At 38.4% G+C, this 18,022-nt stretch overlaps 2 long non-coding RNA genes across 2 annotated transcripts in view; both read left to right on the top strand.

Annotated features, from left to right (window-relative positions):
• LOC125965222 (uncharacterized) overlaps window positions 1–18,022 on the top strand; it is a 420,463-nt gene that overhangs the window by 124,863 nt on the left and 277,578 nt on the right. The window lies entirely within an intron of this gene.
• Window positions 42–16,513, top strand: LOC117196366 (uncharacterized). The gene is made up of 3 exons (XR_004476503.2): window positions 42–284; window positions 4,811–4,865; window positions 16,244–16,513. It is a non-coding gene; the product is annotated as an uncharacterized LOC117196366 (long non-coding RNA).

Raw genomic sequence — 18,022 nt, 5'->3', positions numbered from 1 at the left:
CCTGGGAAGCAGGAGGAACTGAGATAGGCGGGAAACCCCGGGACAGGTGTCCCCGCGGGAGCTAAGAGCTGCTAGGCGGCCACTACCAAGTCGCCCTTCTTGGGTCCTCAGTGAAGTTCCCTGTGTGTTGCAGATTCCCGCCAGTTTCTCACCGACCAGGCCAGATGCACCTGAGACTCCGGGTGAGCGAGTGTGCGGCTCAACCTCTCCTTCAGCTTCCACAGAGATGTGGGGTGTTGTGTAGTGTGAGAAGAACGAGACTGCAAGAAAGGCCACAAATAATGGTTCGTTTCTCTGTGTGAACCATACTCTTCCTCGAGTATCTTGTTTGTAGACATGTTTTTCTTTCTACTTTGGAATACTTTTCCCTACTCCTTGGAGAACTCATCTTTCAAGGCTTTGTTGTCGTTTATCACTCTTTAACGTCATTACTGGTTCCCTCCGCCCAAGAGACTTTGAACTCTTCGAGGGCACTAATGTCTTTGTGTGCCCTCAGAATCAAGCACGATGCCTGAAAGATTAGGCTACTAAGGAAAAAGGCGGACATTTTCTTACAAGACACGTATTTTCTCTTTTGTGAGCAATCTTTTAGTAAATCCCCAAATGAAATAGTTTAGGACAGCTCTGCAATAAGCTGCCAACCTAACATTTACCGACTCCCAATGATGACTTATTTTCTTTATAAAGAAGAAAGGATGAGTACCTAGACTCAGGAAAGGTAAGAGTTGAGAGGGTCCTTAAGTATCTAAGCTTTGCAGATGAAGTAAGAGACTCAGATCATTGAAGTGATTTGCTCAAGTTCCGAGCAGTTTAGTACCACACTCTTCTTTTTAAACCTTGTCACTTGTATATTTTGGACATTTTTTCCTGTTAAACATTTTCTAGGTTAAACTTGACTCCCTAGTATTCTGCATTGTGAACATATGATACTTTATTTATCCAAATCCCCATTGTTTAATATTTAGGTTACCCCTCTCCCAAGCAACTCATTTATGAGCTGCTTGACATATTTTTTGTGTGTACATTTATACTCCTTTAGAATAAATTCCTGAAAATGGAATTGTAGGGTCAAATGAAATGGGTATTTCTAAGTCTTTCATAAAAAGTGCTAAATTGCTCTCCAGAAATGTTTTACCAACATATATTCTCAACAGTAGTATATGAGAGTGCTCCCCTTCTTAAACTCACCAGTACTGCTTGTTGTCATTTTTCACAATCACTATTAGTTTAGCAGATTGAATTAACATTGTTTTCTTTTGTTTTCACAGCACCTAGCATAATGCCTAGCACATATTAAGAGCTTAATAAATAGTGTTAAATGAATGATTAAATAAATGATCATTTAAAATGATTATATAGCACATAAACATTTTGATAGTTCTTTTCTACATATCTCTATATATTCATGTGCCTCACACATATATATATATAATAAATATATCTTTTTTAAAAGTAAAATCATATTAAACTGTTTTATACTAGACATAAAAAGTTGTGGCCATCTTTACATGTCCATAAGTAATAATCTATATTATTTAAAATAGTTGTGTAGTATTCAGTTGTGTGGAAATACAATAATTTACTTAACTATGGGTGGGCAATTAGATTATTTCTAAGTTTTTGCTATTATAAAAATACTGTAGGGCTTCCCTGGTGGCACACTGGTTGAGAGTCCGCCTGCCGATGCAGGGGACACGGGTTCGTGCCCCGGTCCGGGAAGATCCCACATGCCGCGGAGCGGCTGGGCCCGTGAGCCATGGCCGCCGAGCCTGCGCGTCCGGAGCCCGTGCTCCGCAATGGGAGAGGCCACAACAGTGAGAGGCCTGCGTACCGCAAAAAAAAAACCCAAAAAGAACAAAACTATAATGAATATTCTTCTACATGCACACATTTTGTGTACTTTCCTGATTACCTCCTTATGATGAATTCATGGAAATAGAATTGCAAGTCCAAAGGGAACCCACATTTTCAATCATGATAAATATGGCAAAATAGCAAAAAAAAAAAAAAAAAAAAGAAAAGCTGTATCAGTATATTTTCTAGACTGCCTGAGAATCCACTTTCTTTATACCTTCACCAATACTGGATAGTGTATGAACTTTTTACCTTCCTCAAGTTGATAGGCAGAAAAAAAAACCCAAAAAAACTCTTGCTGTAATTTTAGTTATATTTTTTGATTACTAGTAAAAAAATATTTTCATATATTTCTTGGCTGTTTATGTTACTTTTGTGAATTGCCATTTAATTCCTTTTCTCAATTTATTATTTTGTTAATCATTTTCTCATTGATTTGTAGGAGCTCCCTGCCAAATGAGATATGTAGGGTGCAATTGCACAAAACTTTCCCACCACATGTTAAAACACATCCTGTGGAGTTATTTCTTCCCTGCTCTGTGAATGAAATATGGCACAAATATCATGACTCTTCTGACATTCAAGTAAAAGAAAAGTTAACTAGGCAATTCAATAGCCTCAGATAAGTAGTTAATAAGTCCAGCATAATAATAACTGGCAGATAATAGCAAAGCCCTTTCCCTCCTCTAACCAGCTTGAGCCTGCCATGGTGAAAGGCGAATGGTTGACTTCTTCTCTATGTCCCAGCCTAAAATCTCTCTTCATGCCCCCTCCCACCACCACCAACTCGGTGGCCTTACTTCTCCCCAGATGAAATAGAGGAAAGGGCAAGAGAGTTCTTAACGTGGCTAGTACAGTTCTGTTGATGCTCTCTGAGATCAGCAGGTGTTTACACTTGACTCGTTACTTTATGCATTCTTTGGAAACACTTCCATCCCCAGTGAGCAAATGTAAACAGTCCCTCACTTGCACTTGGGTAAATATATGTCATCTCGTCTAAAGTTCAGTGTCAGTTACTAGCATCTGTTGTATACACCTCCAGCTTCTTACTGTGGAGGTCTCCTCACACTTCCACTTGATCCTCGCCGGTAGCCCATATCTGACCGAAAGAAACACCCACGGAATGGCTTTGCCTCACATCTATGGGAGTATAGACTTTGACAAAATTGAAAACTCATCTTCACAGTTAGCCAACCAAAATTTCTTGCTGCCTAGATTCCACTAGAATGTTAGCTCTATGAAGGCAGAGGATTTTCGTCTATTTAGTTCACCTCTGTAGTCACCTGTGCCTAGAATAGTGTCTATACTTAATAAGTGCTCTATAAGTATTGAATGAATGAGTTCCTCAGATATAAGCCAGACACTAATCCACCACCGTGATGCCCAGCTTAGGGGTCCTATATCTAATTTCCATTAAAGCCTCTCTCCCTAGGCATGAAGTGAGGAAATGGGTAGACAGTTAAAAGTGGCAAAAGCAGCCCCCCTCTGTTTTTTAATTTCTAATTTTGGTGGTCTTCCACTTTACTGTGGAATGTGGGAATAGTTGGCACTTTACTTTCCTTAGAGCCTCAGCCAAAACTGAGACAGAAAGTCCCATTTTAACATCCTGCTACACACATATAACAATAGTACATATTTATTTACAGTTTGTCTCCATCTAGTAAATCAAGCCCCTGGAGGACAGGGACTGTGCTATATTTGTTTGTATAATATATATATCTAATGTATCATACAAGCTAGGTACTCAATAAAGTTTAGAATTCGTGGATGAGTAAGAGTACTTTAGCAGTAGTGATAATTCCAAATATATTGCAGATATTCCAATTCAAAGATTAAAGTACAAAACTGTTTATAGTACTCTTCTAGTAGAAATCTTTAAATTTGGAAATATTTATAGCAAAATGACAGATTTACTTGTACTTTAATGTCACTGTGCCAGATATTCTCTGCTGCCCCTATAGATCTGCGTCACCCTTTAGAGGTTACATCAGCAAGTTCCCTTCCCCTCTGGCTTCTGGTTGAGCTCAGCTGATGGAGAGCACTAGCAGGAGATCAAAAGGCAATAGGAGACAGAGATTAGTGTATTTATTACCCTCTCTCCCTCCACGTTGGCCAGGTTGGGGTAATAAATACACTGCATCATCATCTCTTGCTGTTTCCCTCCTCACATTCTGATTATATTCTCTTCAGTTGCCCCTTTTGAGTGTGCCATCTGTTTCTTGCTGGGACCCTGACAGATACAAAAATATTTTCAGTTTTTACAGGGTGTAGGAGGTATACACCAGTTTTTTTAATGTGAGAAAAATCTGTTATCTTTTCTTGAAGTTTAGTTTATATTATACTTCTAAGCACGTTAATATTGGTGGCTCTGAAATAGCTGGAAAATAGAACCTAAAATGATATATGCCCTTTCCTGTTTCTACCTGTTCAAATATATAGGAAAGAAGTCAGCTTACAGTTGGTTTTATATTTTTCCAATTATAAGAGGAATATACATTTATTTTAATTTTTTTCAAATGCAGACAGTATGAAAAATAATCCCATATAATCCACTAGGTAGAGAAAATTACTATTAGAAATTTAGTCATTTTCCCCCTACAATAATATCTATCAAAGAAGGGAGGAAAATTATCCTGGTAATACATTTTCCAATATTTATAATATATAGTACATTGTCTTTGTGTGCATATGCATATTGTGGGGTGTGACTCATTCCATAGAAAGAAATATTGCATTTCTTTAGATCAACATGAATCTAACCCTGAGTTCCCATCCTGCCATGTTGGTGAGTAAGTCAATCTCAGTTATTATTGAGCATTTCCTCTCCATCCAGGATTGTACAAAGTTTCTAGGGCCTTAATCATTGTGGAAATACCTGGAATTACCTCAAATTATTTGGTCGTCTGTCCACATTGATTTACTGCTGAGATTCCCTTTTGTGCCATCTTCCCTTCAGGTCTGAGGACTCCAATATTTCTTACCACCCTGAGAACTCAAGAATCCGGAATCAAGTGAGTGAATTTGGCACCCCCTGCACCCAGGTGCAGCCTTCCTCTCTGAGGTTTTGTCACAGAGCAAGACAGGAGTCTTAGATGTTCACTCAACTTATGGGCTTCCATCTCCTAAATCCTGAGGAATCTCTCTTCCACGTCATCCTCAAAGGCATTCCTTTCTTTTTTCCCCCTTCTCATTTCACAATATAGGGAGAGCCTATATTTGTCTCCATGCAGCTTTTGCTTTTTGCCTTAGAGGAATCTGAGGTCTGGATACCTGCTTGAAAGAGGTCAAGAAGCAGGGAGATAGGAGAAAACATAGAATTAATATCTCAAAAAAATAAACTGCCACAAAAATTTGTATCCAATTATATATGCTTATTTTTAACCTGCTTTTTAATTTAAACATTACATCACAAACATTTCTTCATGTCACATGCTTTTAAATGTCTGTATAACCGGAAGGTATTCCATCATAAGAATGTATCATAATTTATTTAACCAACATTTGATAACCTTTAGATAGCTCACTCTAAAGGTAGCCTTATCTGTATCCACTACAACTTTTTTTTTTTTTTTAAAATAGATACTCAGAAGCTAAGATTCTCTTTGGGTAAGAGCTAAAGCTTGGGATAGAGCAAATTGAAATTAATAGACATAATTTGGAAGATTAACACTTTAGAATTCTATCTAAAGTATATAAGATAATTTTCCTCCTCAGTGTGTGTGACCAAAAGACAGGCCTGTACAAAAGCCATTGGCATACTTGAGTTGTTGAGAAATGCTTTTTTTTTTTCCAGAAATTAAGAAATTATTACAGAATGTCATCTAGATAGTTGAGTAACAATAAATGTTACATGTGCATAGGAAAGTTTCAACTTGGCTCTTATTCGAATTTATTTTTATTTAATTCTAAAAAATCCTGAAGTGACTAACAATGGTCTTTAAACAGAGTAGTGCCACTTTTCTGGCCTATTCTTTCTGCAAAATACCCTTACTGATCAATTTTGCAACTGCTGGTTAAAAATCAGGATGTACCCTGAGCCAAATCTTTAAATCGTGCTTAAAGGAGCCTAAAGCCATTAAAACCCCAAGAGATCAAAATGTTTCTTCTATCCGTCTACAAGTGGGGCTCTGATACAGGAGCCACTGTAAATAATCCAGCCAATCACCTTCAACTCACAAAGCCACCAATATACTCATAGAAGGGAATGATGAAAAGGAAAGGTTTTCGAGTCAGATATTTCTCTTTAATTCAACAAATATTTGTCGATTACCTTACTATATGCCAAGCATTATTACTAAGATGCTGAGAATACCTCAGTAAACAAAACAGACAAAAATTCCTGAGGAAGAATGGTATGGGATGAAATCAGAGAGGAAGTGGTTTGGGGGCTGCAGACAATATAGGGCCTTTAGGCCACAATAAGGACTTTGACTCTGAGTGAGATAGAAAGCTACTAGAGGGTTTTGAACAGAGACATTTCAGGACTGACTTTATAAAAGATTATCCTGACACTGTGTTGAGAACAAACTATAGGGGGCCAAGGAGGTTAACAAGATCAAGCCTACAGTAATCTAAGTGAGAGATGACAATGGCTTGGACCAGAGTTGTAATGGTGAGATTGTAGGAAGTAGTTGGATTCTGGGTATATTTTGAAGACAGAGCCAACAGTGCTTTGCTAATGGATTGGATGTGACATGTAAGAGAAAGAGAAGTTTCAAAATGGCTAACGTTTTTGGTCTGAGCAAATGGAATAAAAAAGTTGCAATGAAATGTGACAAAGGAGAGATGGGAGGAGTAGGTTTGGGGGAAAAGATGATGAATATGGTTTTGTATATTTCAAGTTTGGGATGTCTCTTAGACATTCTAATGGAGATACGGAGTAGTAAGTTAGCATATGAGTTGGAGTTTAGTGGAGAGGTCCAGGATGGAGATCCAAAATTGGGGGTCATCATCATAGAAGATTTATTCAGAGCCATGAGATTGGGGTGAGAATAGATAGGAGAGAATTCCAAGAACTGAAAGCTGGGGCATTCCACTTTTAAGACAGAACTGGGTTTGTATTTAAGCCTAGCTACTTACAAGCTCTGAGACTTTCAATGACTTATTTCACCTTTCTGAACTTGTTTTGTTGTTGTTCTTGTTCTCGTTGCTTAAACCTGTAAAATCGAGATCATATTGACCAGTATCTTTTATGATTATTGTGATAAGTGAATTTCTCATTTAAAGTGCTTAGCACACTGCCTGGCACATGGTAAATAGTCAGTAAATATTACCTACTATTATTATTACCTTTAAAACCAGCGTTTGTCTTCCAAAATGTTGCTGACTTCCTTAGTGATAATATGCTCATATAATCAATATAGTGGCAATGCCTGCTATTTATTTGGATAAAAAGTGACAAATTGGAAGTATACAGTTAACCACTCCCTCCCCCCATATCTAATACCTTAAATAAGATACACTTTTAGCCAAGAGTAAAGCCGAGAGGTTTTTCAACTTGTTAGCTTTTGAAGTCCTCTTAACTGTTTAATTTTGCATTAATCTCTTTTGAAAATTTTTAGGTACTTTTATTTAGCTGCCAAGATCTATGAAACACAATTATAGAGACTCTCCTTTAAAGTTTTGGCATTTAGTATGGCTGACTGCTACAAAAATAAAAACATGGTTGGTGAAGTTTGAAATAAGGACGCCCTTCTTTAACACATTTGAATAATCATTTGATCTGGAAATTATTTCATCCTTTATTGTAAAAAGTCTTTTAATTTTCAAAATAGATGGCGTCTTATTGCCCTAACAAAATAAAATATATTCTGATCTCATTTTCATAGAAATAACTCTGAGATTGTTTGGAAAACTACTTTCTATATTAAAAAGAGGCATTTCTTCCTTTAATGGGCCAAAGCCAGCCTTTTTTTGGTGTCAGAGTGGCTTCAGAATTTCTTTTCCTTTGGCCTGTTGCTGAGGTGGCAAGGGTAACCATTGAGAAACAAAAGAATAGAGACATTTTAGGGTGGAAAGAGCATTCTTATAAATAAGGCAAAATTTTTCACTTGTTGTAGTTCTTTTTCTTTCCTCGCTACAAGAGAGGAAAAAAAGTCAATCCCTAGTCTACCAGTAGGCTAGTAATTCCTTAGATCATAATAAAAGTAATGTGCCCTTTAACACCAATATTTTCTAGAGTTGAAGTCCAAAGTTATGTGCGCAATTCCCTCCTCTGCTGCTAGGTGGCAATTAATGCCTTGGAGAGAAAAAATCCCCACCCATCCCTTCCCCCCTTCACCTTCCCCACCCAGAAAGATACGTGCATTTTCTTTTCCTTAAGGTAAGAATTCTCTTAAGGATAATATTCTCTTTCCTGCTTTGTTTTGTCCAAGTGAATTTACATTCACCTTTTCCTTTCATTGTTAAGAGTAACACATACAAATCCACCACAGACTGCTATAGCTAGGGAAGAATAGATCATATCTCTTAAAGAGGGTGGTTTCCAAACAGAGTGTATGTTCATGAGTGATATAGAGTAGGAAGTTGCTATAATTTCCCTGCAGAGTTTTGTTTTTCTCAATTTTAATAAAGAAAAATTTCCTGTGAAAGGAATTACAATTGGCCCACGTTAACGTTATGCCAAATGTTATATAATTAAATAGAAAATAAAAATGAAGAAAGAAGATAATTTTAAAGACCTAAAAGCAATTTCAGTGTGGTGAAACTGCTTTTCCAAGTGAACTATAGGAAAAACAATGAAAGAATTCTTCATGAGAGTCACAGAGCGGTACTATATAAAAAATAGAATTTTTTTTTCCTCAGATAACCTACCCAGATTTATCTATTCCTAGCAAAGTTATTTAAAGACTACACATAGCTTCTATGTATTTATAAGTCTAGTGAATCTGGTCTACATCCTTTTTAAAATATGTTTAATCGAGGACGTTGCTTTTCATGACCTTCTTTGCTGGAAGAGTATATGTAGTGGGTGTTTGTTTTATATAAAATTCAAAATATCAAATCCCTGTTCAAAGAAGACTCTCAGTTTGGGTCTTAAACCAAAGAGACTCTCCCCAGGCTGAACTTAATGAAGCCGAACACCAAAAAAGAAAAGCTGCTTCTGGCATTCTAGGCCTTCCCTGCATCCAGATGGCCTGTCTGTAGCCTAGCCAGAGCCAAACCCTTCCTGCTGCTGGCCTTGGATGACAGCCCCAGGCTACACCAGCTTCCATACCCTTTTAACTCTTCAGTGTCCAAGATTTTTAAGAAAAGATGGGACTTCCAATGTGAATTGGGCTGAAAGGGTAAATCAAGTTTTCAGCTTGAAGTTTAGTTTATAAAATTTTTATCCACATCCCCTCCTCCCTCCCCTCCCATAGGCTCCCTGCCACAGTAGCTCAGTCAGCCATCTGGCATCAGAGGAGCACCGTTTGGAAGACAGTGTGTGTGTGGGCAGACTGCAGGTGAGGACAGAGCTGCCAAGGCAGACCATGCGGTTTGTCCTGTGCCTACACCCAATACCTGACTTGTGCCTTTCCAGAGCATTAGTATACACACAGCAGTCCTGCTGTTTAGGGTGGGGGTAATTTCAAAAAGTATTTTTTAAAATAACTCGTTCACTAAACTTAAGTTCAGCAAACAAGCGTGCATAAATGGGAGATATAAAATGACCATGCATGGATTTAAGTGAGAACTTCTCTGAAGTCGTTGTACCAGAAAAACAAACCTACTCTGTTTTAAAAGTATCCTTGGAAGTCTTTCTAGAGGCAGCCATTGTTTTCATCTTGGGTTTTCAAAGGTTTGGGAATTTCACCAGAAGGTAATACACAAAGCAAACTTTACACTTGAAGGTAGAATTTCCCTATGGTTTTGCTTTTCTCTACTTAGAGAGATGTAATTAACTGATTTGTAAGGGTGCTTCTCCGTTGGCCAGAATAGATACTTTCAGATGAAAGCCTATGTCACTTTCCTTCTTATTTTTGAATCTCATTTCTTAGTTCTGTGCTTACTGTTATTTTAAATTATTATTATTATGTCTGTTGCCAAGCTATTCCACTTTCCACAGAGTTGATTAGAGACCTGAGAAATCCAGGCCAACATAAAGTCCTGGTTTCCAGATCAGACTACATGAACAAAGAAAAACAAAAACAAAAACAGCCAAAGTGCTAGTTTTTACAACACTCTTAAAGAAAACAAAATTAAAAAGTCCAAAAAGGAGCCTAGAGCTGTAGAGAATGGAGTTTAAAAACAGGAACCCGCAAACCGGTTTGCAGGGCAGAAATAGAGACACAGATGTAGAGAACAAACGTATGGACACCAAGCGGGGGAAGTGGCGGGAGGGGTGTGGGTGGGGTGTGATGAACTGGGAGATTGGGATTGACATGTATACACTGATGTGTATAAAACTGATGACTAATAAGAACCTGCAGTATAAAAAAATAAATAAAATTGTAAAATTTTTAAAAAAACAAAAACAAAACAGGAACCCACAGAAGGAAGAATGAAAGGATAAGAAAAACATGGAGTACTGAGATGAAAATAAAGTATATAAAAGAGAGAATAAAAATAGATCTGATATATCTGTTGCTTTGCAGCGTTTAGCCTGGAGTGCTGGGTGGCTCCTCCGAGCAGCAGAACTGCCCTCAACAGCTGACATAAAAGGGCACTCTGGGGCTTCCCTGGTGGCGCAGTGGTTGGGAGCCCGCCTGCCGATTCAGGGGGCGCGGGTTCGTGCCCCGGTCTGGGGGGATCCCGCATGCTGCGGAGCGGCTGCGCCCATGAGCCATTGCCGCTGGGCCTGCGCGTCCGGAGCCTGTGCTCCACGGCGGGAGAGGCCACAGCAGTGAGAGGCCCGCGTACCGGGGGGAAAAAAAAAAAAAAAAGGGCACTCTGGCACCTGCTTCCGGTTTGTTGCTTCAGAACCAAAATCCTTCCCTTGACCCTCTCCATCCGCCTAGCTCTGTTCAGACCTTTACTCCCCTGGTTTCAGCTTTACTACTTGCTTCTGTGCATTTGCCTGGCTCTCAAATGCAGAAGGTTGTCTTCTGTGCCACGACCTTGTCTCTCTTCAACTAAGATGATGAAAATTGGGACTCGCCATCCAGCTATGTTGTCTCAGGCCATCTTGGGCAATATTCCTCCCCGTTGGACCCAGTCCTCAGGATTCTCCCTTCTGTGAAGAACACAGTGAGCTAGACAGGCATTTTGGAAAGATTTGTCCTCAGGGGCGATAGGATATCACTTCTGGTTCAATGCACATTTCCAGAATATAAGCTGAGATCATCTAAATGCAGAAAGAGCAAAAAGGTCCATCAGTTCTGACCATAAATGTCTAATAACTGATAATAATAACTGAAGGATTGGAATTGGATTTTCACAGAACAATAAAATACTACTCCCACCAGAAAGTAAATGTGAGAAAAAATTTTACAAAGGAAAAAAAGAAACTGACACATGGAGTTAGATGTCAACTTTTCTTCTTAGAAAATCTGAAGAAAAGTCCAGTTAAAGGGGAACATCATTTAGAATAAGTCATCTAATGTTAGTTTAATGCTCTTTTTTTTTTTTAATGTGCATTTTATTTCTGAGAAAAGAATTTTACTTCCCTTTTCAATTTGAGGAGGGGGGCAAAAACTTGGGAGCATCATTCCTGTGTTCTAGTGTCAAAAGAAAATTGTTGGCATGAGAAATGTTACGAATTTATGAAAAACAATAGTTTTCTCCCCTAATTAGAATGTTGTTTTTCACTGTTTTTCCCCATCACCGAGAGAGTATATGTATAAAAACCCAGCATCCTTGCATACAACCCTTTGACTAGATTTCACAACTCTAGTTCTATGCTAATAAGAAGTCTTTATTTAGTTTCAGTCTTTCCAAATAAGCCTGTAAGTTTCTGAAGCAGCACATGCCAGTTTGGTCCTCTCTGTCCTCTCTCCCTTGACCCCCGGCTGAAACCTGGCCTGTTCACCTAAAAAGGTGAAGCTAGACCCTGTTCTACAGAGCATTTTTGTCTTTATGGGGCCCCATAAAACCGTGGGGACTCGACTCCAGCCCAGCGAGGAGATAGAGACTGGCCGCCATCTAGTTCAGCTGGCTCAAGAGAAGTCAGCTTCCTCGTCCTCTCATAGACAGTCCCTTCCGTGCTGACCTTTGACTACCTGGCAGGGCTCTTGAGCTCTGACTCTGCTTCCTCTCTGCCCACACTCTTTTTCCCCACATTGTCAGTCGGTCCTTCTTGGAAGGGGGAAGAACCTGAGGAAAAGGTGCTGGGAAGAGGAAAATTGGAAGTCCTGACATTCAAGCCCCTAAGGATTATTTTCCCTTCCTTGATTAAGGTTTACTGTTCATTTAAATGGATATCAACACAAGACTTGCAAAATTTGGAAGGAAATCCAGAAAAGAGGGGATATATGTGTACATATAGCTGATTCACTTTGCCGTACAGCAAAAACTAACACAACATTGTAAAACAACTATACCCCAATAAAAAATTAATTAAAAAATTTTTTTAAAAATTAAAAAAAAACTATACCCCCCAAAAAAATTAATTAAAAAAATTGCAAAATTTGCAGAAACAGAGAATTTAGCATGTTCTATGCATCAGGGTAGATAGCTTACATATTTCAGGAGACTATGTTAGCCCTTCTGCAAATATCCCATAGTATTTTATTTATTTTTTTCAACACATGGATTCTTTTAAATTGAAGTATAGTTGATTTACAGTGCTGTGTTAGTTTCAAGTATACAGCAAAGCAACACATGGACTTTGTTGGAACACAATTCAGTCCATAATATTACTTAATACAGTGGCAAAGATACAATTCCACATGCTTTCTGGTCATAAGCTAGGTGGTTTCACTCTGTTATCTAATTACAAACTCACCAACAGGCAAATTTTGATCTTTTTTTTTTAAATAGACACTTTATTATATACACAGGTGATAAAATCCCAGACTTACTATAAGGCACATAAATATACACCCTGCTAAATATTTAATATTATCAAACTTGTACAGCTTGAGCATCCTGTAGTCTTTTAAAAATGGCATATTTAATACAAGTTTTTGCAAACATTTTGCTTTCCTTTTATAATTATTATGATCTATAGTTCCACTGTGTAGAAATAGATTCCAGGAAAAATTACAATGCATATAGACAATGGTCAAATAGCTTAAAGAATTTGATGCTGGGGCTTCCCTGATGGCGCAGTAGTTAAGAATCCACCTGCCAGTGCAGGGGACACGGGTTCAAGCCTTGGTCTGGGAAGATCCCACATGCCACAGAGCAACTAAGCCCATGTGCCACAACTACTGAGCCTGCACTCTAGAGCCCACCAGCCACAACTACTGAAGCCAGCGTGCCTAGAGCCTGTGCTCCGCAACAAGAGAAGCCACTGCAATGAGAAGCCCACGCACCGCAATGAAGCGTAGACCCCGCTTGTCGCAACTAGAGAAAGCCTGCATGGAGCAACGAAGACCGGTTTAAAAAAATTTTTTAAAGGTAAAGAATATAGAGGAACAATCGTAAAATTGTAAAAGTCCCTTTACAATTGTAAAAGCAAAGATCTGATTGTATTTTCCTGATTTTTCTTCCCCTTTGATGACTTCACTGTTGGTGCCTCAGCTGCATGTATGGCATCTCTCCTCCTGCTGACTTTGTACAAAAAAATTCCCTCCCTCATTTGGGGATGTTTGTAACCCTTTCATCTAGCCCACTCTATTTACCTTCCAAAAGCTGGCATTCAGCTGAAACCAGAGGAAAAAAAAAGTCTTTTCCCAGTTTGTTGGCAACTTGTTGAAGGCAATTGACTGCTTTTCAATAGAAAACATTTCCTTCCCCTATCGTGTCACCTCTACCCCTTAAAACACTTTCCAGAGCTCTGGCTGAGCCCTCCCTGGATTGCCAAACAATGGTTTCCTTTTAAATAAAGCAGCTGGTGTCATATGTAGGTATTTTCTTAAGAAAAGAATCATTGATTTCCGCCCATAATGTGTACATAGTAAAGAGCACCACAGAACTGGAAGGGGCTTCCCAATTCAATCCCACCCATGAATTTTACAGGGGAGGAAACTGAGACCCAGGGAAGTAAGGGTATAGTCCAATTTCTAGATCAAAGATTCCTCCCTTTTTCTGTAACATGGATCACCTTGTCAAACTGGTGAAGCCTGTGGATTCCCTCTCAGAATAATGTTTTTAACAACATAAAATAATGTACAGTACATGAAGATGGACCCCTTCCTTATATCATGTACAAAAATAAACTCAAAATGGATCAAAATCCTAAATGTAAGAGCCAAAACAATACAATTCTTAGAAGAAGACATAAAAGTAAACCTTATGACTGTAGATTAGGCAATGGATTCTTTTATCTTTTTATTTTATTTTAAATTTATTTATTTTATTTATATTTATTTTTGGCTGTGTTGGGTCTTCATTGCTGCGTGCAGGCTTTCTCTAGTTGCGGTGAGTGGGGGCTACTCTTTGTTGCAGTGTACGGGCTTCTCATTGCGGTGGCTTCTCTTGTTGCAGAGCACAGGCTCTAGGAGCACGGGCTTCAGCAGTTGTGGTGCACGGGCTTCAGCAGTTGTGGCACGCGGGCTCAGTAGTTGTGGCTTGTGGGCTCTAGAGTGTAGGCTCAGTAGTTGTTGCACACGGGCTTAGTTGCTCCGCAGCATGTGGGATCTTCCTGGACCAGGGCTCAAACCCGTGTGCTCTGCATTGGTAGGTGGATTCTTAACCACTGTGCCACCAGGGAAGCCCCTCTTTTGTCTTTTTAAAAACATCTTTATTGAAATATAATTCATATGCCATAAAATTCATCTATTTAAGGTATGTACAGTTTTAGTACGTTTACAGAGTTGTACAACCATCACCATGATCTAATTTTAGAATCTAAATTTTTTTTTTAAACAATAAGGAGGATTTATTGGTTCATGTACAGGGATAATCAAACAATGACACCAAGGTCTGGATTTTTCTAAGCATGTCTGTTCTTTTCTTCTGCCATTTTTTTTCCTGAAGAAAAATTAGATCTGATAAGGGACTTGTATCCAGAATAAAGAACTCTTGCAGCTCAATAATTAAAGACAAATGATCCAATTAAAGAATGGGCAAAAGATTTGAATAGGCATTTCTCCAAAGAAGACATACCATGACCCATGGCCCATAACCATGTGAAAAAGTGCTCAGCGTCATTAACCATTAGGGAAATGCAAAGCAAAACCACAATGAGATACCACTTCATACCCGCTAGGATGGCTGTAATCAGAAAGCCATGCAATAACGAGTTGGAGAGGATATTGAGAAATCGGAACCCTCAAACACTGCTGGAGATGATATAAAATGGTGCAACCACTTTAGAAAACAGTCTGGCAATTCTTCAAAAGGTTAAACACAGAGTTACCATACAACCTAGCAATTCCACTCCTAGGTATAAACCCATTAGAAATGAAAACATAGCATATATCTACACAAACATTTGCACATGAATGCTCATAGCATTTCAGCTATTATTCATGATAGCTAAAAAGTGGAAACAACCTAAATGTCCATCAATATGAATGAACAAAATATGGTATAGCCATGCAATGAAATATTATATGGCAATAAAAAGAAATGAAGTCCTGGTACATGATACAACTTGGGTGAACCTTAAAAACATGCTAAGTGAGAGAAACCAGTCACAAAAGACTCATATTGTATGATCCCATTTATATGAAAGGTCCAGAATAGGCAAATGTATAAAGACAGAAAGTACATTAGTGGTTGCCAAGGGCTGAGGGATAGAGAGGAAAAGAGTAGGCAGTGACTGCTATTGAGTACAAGTTTCTTCTTGTGGTGATGAAAATATTCCAAATTTAGATTATAGTGATGGTTGCATAATTCTGTGATTATATTAAAGCCTTTGAAATGTGCACTTTAAATGGGTGAATTTTATGTTATATGTATTATATCTCAATAAAGATGTTTTAAAAATACATAAGAATCCAAAGGAAACCAATTCCATCAAAATATAGTTATCAGAATATTAAAAAACAAATATATGATATAGTAATATATGTGCTTCTTTTTTAACGTGTTAAATTATAAGACGTAGCAGCAAGTCTATTAAGTACCATAATTCTGAAATAGTGATGAATAGATATTATATCTTGAGATATCTGCAACAAATGTGAAACCAATAAGAAAATGTCTGACTTCTCGTGGTGAAAAATCATAAGTACTGCTAACACTCTGTGGTTTCTTGTCTACATTAATAATCAAAGGACTACATGGGCAATTTAAGCCTACAAATGGGAGGAAGTGAAAGATAGGGCAGAATTGGGAGAGCTCTTGAAGGAAATGCTAAATTTCAATTAGACATCGATGAAAATAATGATGTAATTTTTTTCCCCTTTTAAATTCACAGACATCCTGAATTCTGTCTATGGACAGAATGGACCTCCTGGGGATCCATCAAGAGAGTTAGTGAGAAAGCTGGTTTAAAATCCATGCCTCCTGACTTAGCTAAGTTCTCTATCTAATCCTAGTCTTTTTTTTTTCTCTCTTAATAAAGGGGATTAGGTGGAAAAGAATGAATTTTATTTAAACTGCTAGAGTGAGTCAGTTCTAAAACGAGAGGGACCCAAGGGTTGCTTGTGTGGAAGTTTCTAAAGAATAAAAAGGTTTTGAACTCTGACCCTCCCCTTCCTACTCCATTCCTGCCCCCCCCAACACAACCACCACCACCCATGCAACCCATATACACCACAACTACAAAATGATAATATAATTACTATATTTCAATAGTAGACATCGATTTAGAAAAGTAATTGTTGTTTAGAGCTCTAGTGGAATTTGACGTTTTCTCAGACGGAATATTTTTAAGAATTCACTTTTGAATGCCTGGTGAGGCAGAAAATCTGCCAGCAGAGATTGAATCTGTTGGAAATAGAGTGGGGTAACTGAGCTCAAATCACTGATTTTAGATTTTGCAGAAATTTATTCACTTTTCAATTTAGGGAGGAGCTTACCAGGGCAGACCATCTTAAGAGATAGCTGCTGATACACATGTGGTCACTAAGAAGTGGAATGGAAGAAAACAGACACAATCAAGTTGTTTGTCTTCATTCTATTCAAATGACTGTAAATATCAGATGATTACAATATGTACACACAGATGGAGTAAATCATTTTTTAAAATGAGAATAGAATGTGTGACATTCCGGCCATTATTTGAAACCTGGGGCAAGGAGGTTTTTGGGTCCTCCTTTTAACTGTGCCTTCTTTCCAAATCACCTCCACCATGTAATATAGTACTGCCTGATAGAGTAATATATAGAACCTGGACCATGGTTTGCAACTGGGCATTAAGACTGGCGGTCACTTGAGTATGGGAACTTATTAAAAGGTTAGATAAACCCTGATTATATTTTCTGAATTAAAAAAATAAAAAGGACATATTTTGCCTATGGGATTTTATAGTTCTCTCTGGTGTCAAAAATTCTCTGGGAAATATACTTCATATACCAAAACACTAGTGTCTAAAGGACAAAATATTTAAAATTGACACTATCTGGAAAACCCAGGTTGAATGGCCATCATAGTTACAGATATCCCAGATCAAGTGAATTGTAAGTGCAAAATGGATAGGAATTGGGGACGGTCCAGAACAAGATCATCAGTCAGGATTCCAAACCATAGCAAAGTCATGAGATTAGAACCCAGCAGTCAAGGTCCAGAGATCCAGGTTCTCATTCAGAGCAAGGATCAGGCAAGCCACTGGTCAGAAGCCAATAGAAGAGAGGCAACTGCTGAACTCAAAGACTGGGGAATGAAGGTAGGTAGCTAAGTATCCAGGGTAATGACCCAGTAAGGGGAGCTCTCCAGGCACTGATAGAGAGGGATAAGTAGGTAAGACAGACAACCTGAGACGTGGTAACAGAACAGCTCCTGCCTCAGGTCTAAAGATTTGCTGATTCTGACTGGGAAAGAACTTAGTCCCTACAAGGCTAACCTGAACCTGCAAATGGAAGGAGGGGAGAGATGGGGCGGAGGTTGGGGAGTAGAGGAGAGGAAGGTGGAGCATCAGCTGCTTTTGGTGGGCAAGATCTTGGCAAATTACTATATATACACATGGTTATTTATAAATAATATGTTAATAGCAGCAACAATTATTATAGCTGATATATAGCTCTTAAGTGTTACT

The sequence above is a fragment of the Orcinus orca genome, chromosome 8 (assembly GCF_937001465.1).
Source record: "Orcinus orca chromosome 8, mOrcOrc1.1, whole genome shotgun sequence".
NCBI lineage: Eukaryota > Metazoa > Chordata > Mammalia > Artiodactyla > Delphinidae > Orcinus > Orcinus orca.
The sequence above is the reverse complement of the archived record's forward strand: the minus strand, read 5'-3'. Positions and strand labels throughout refer to the sequence as shown.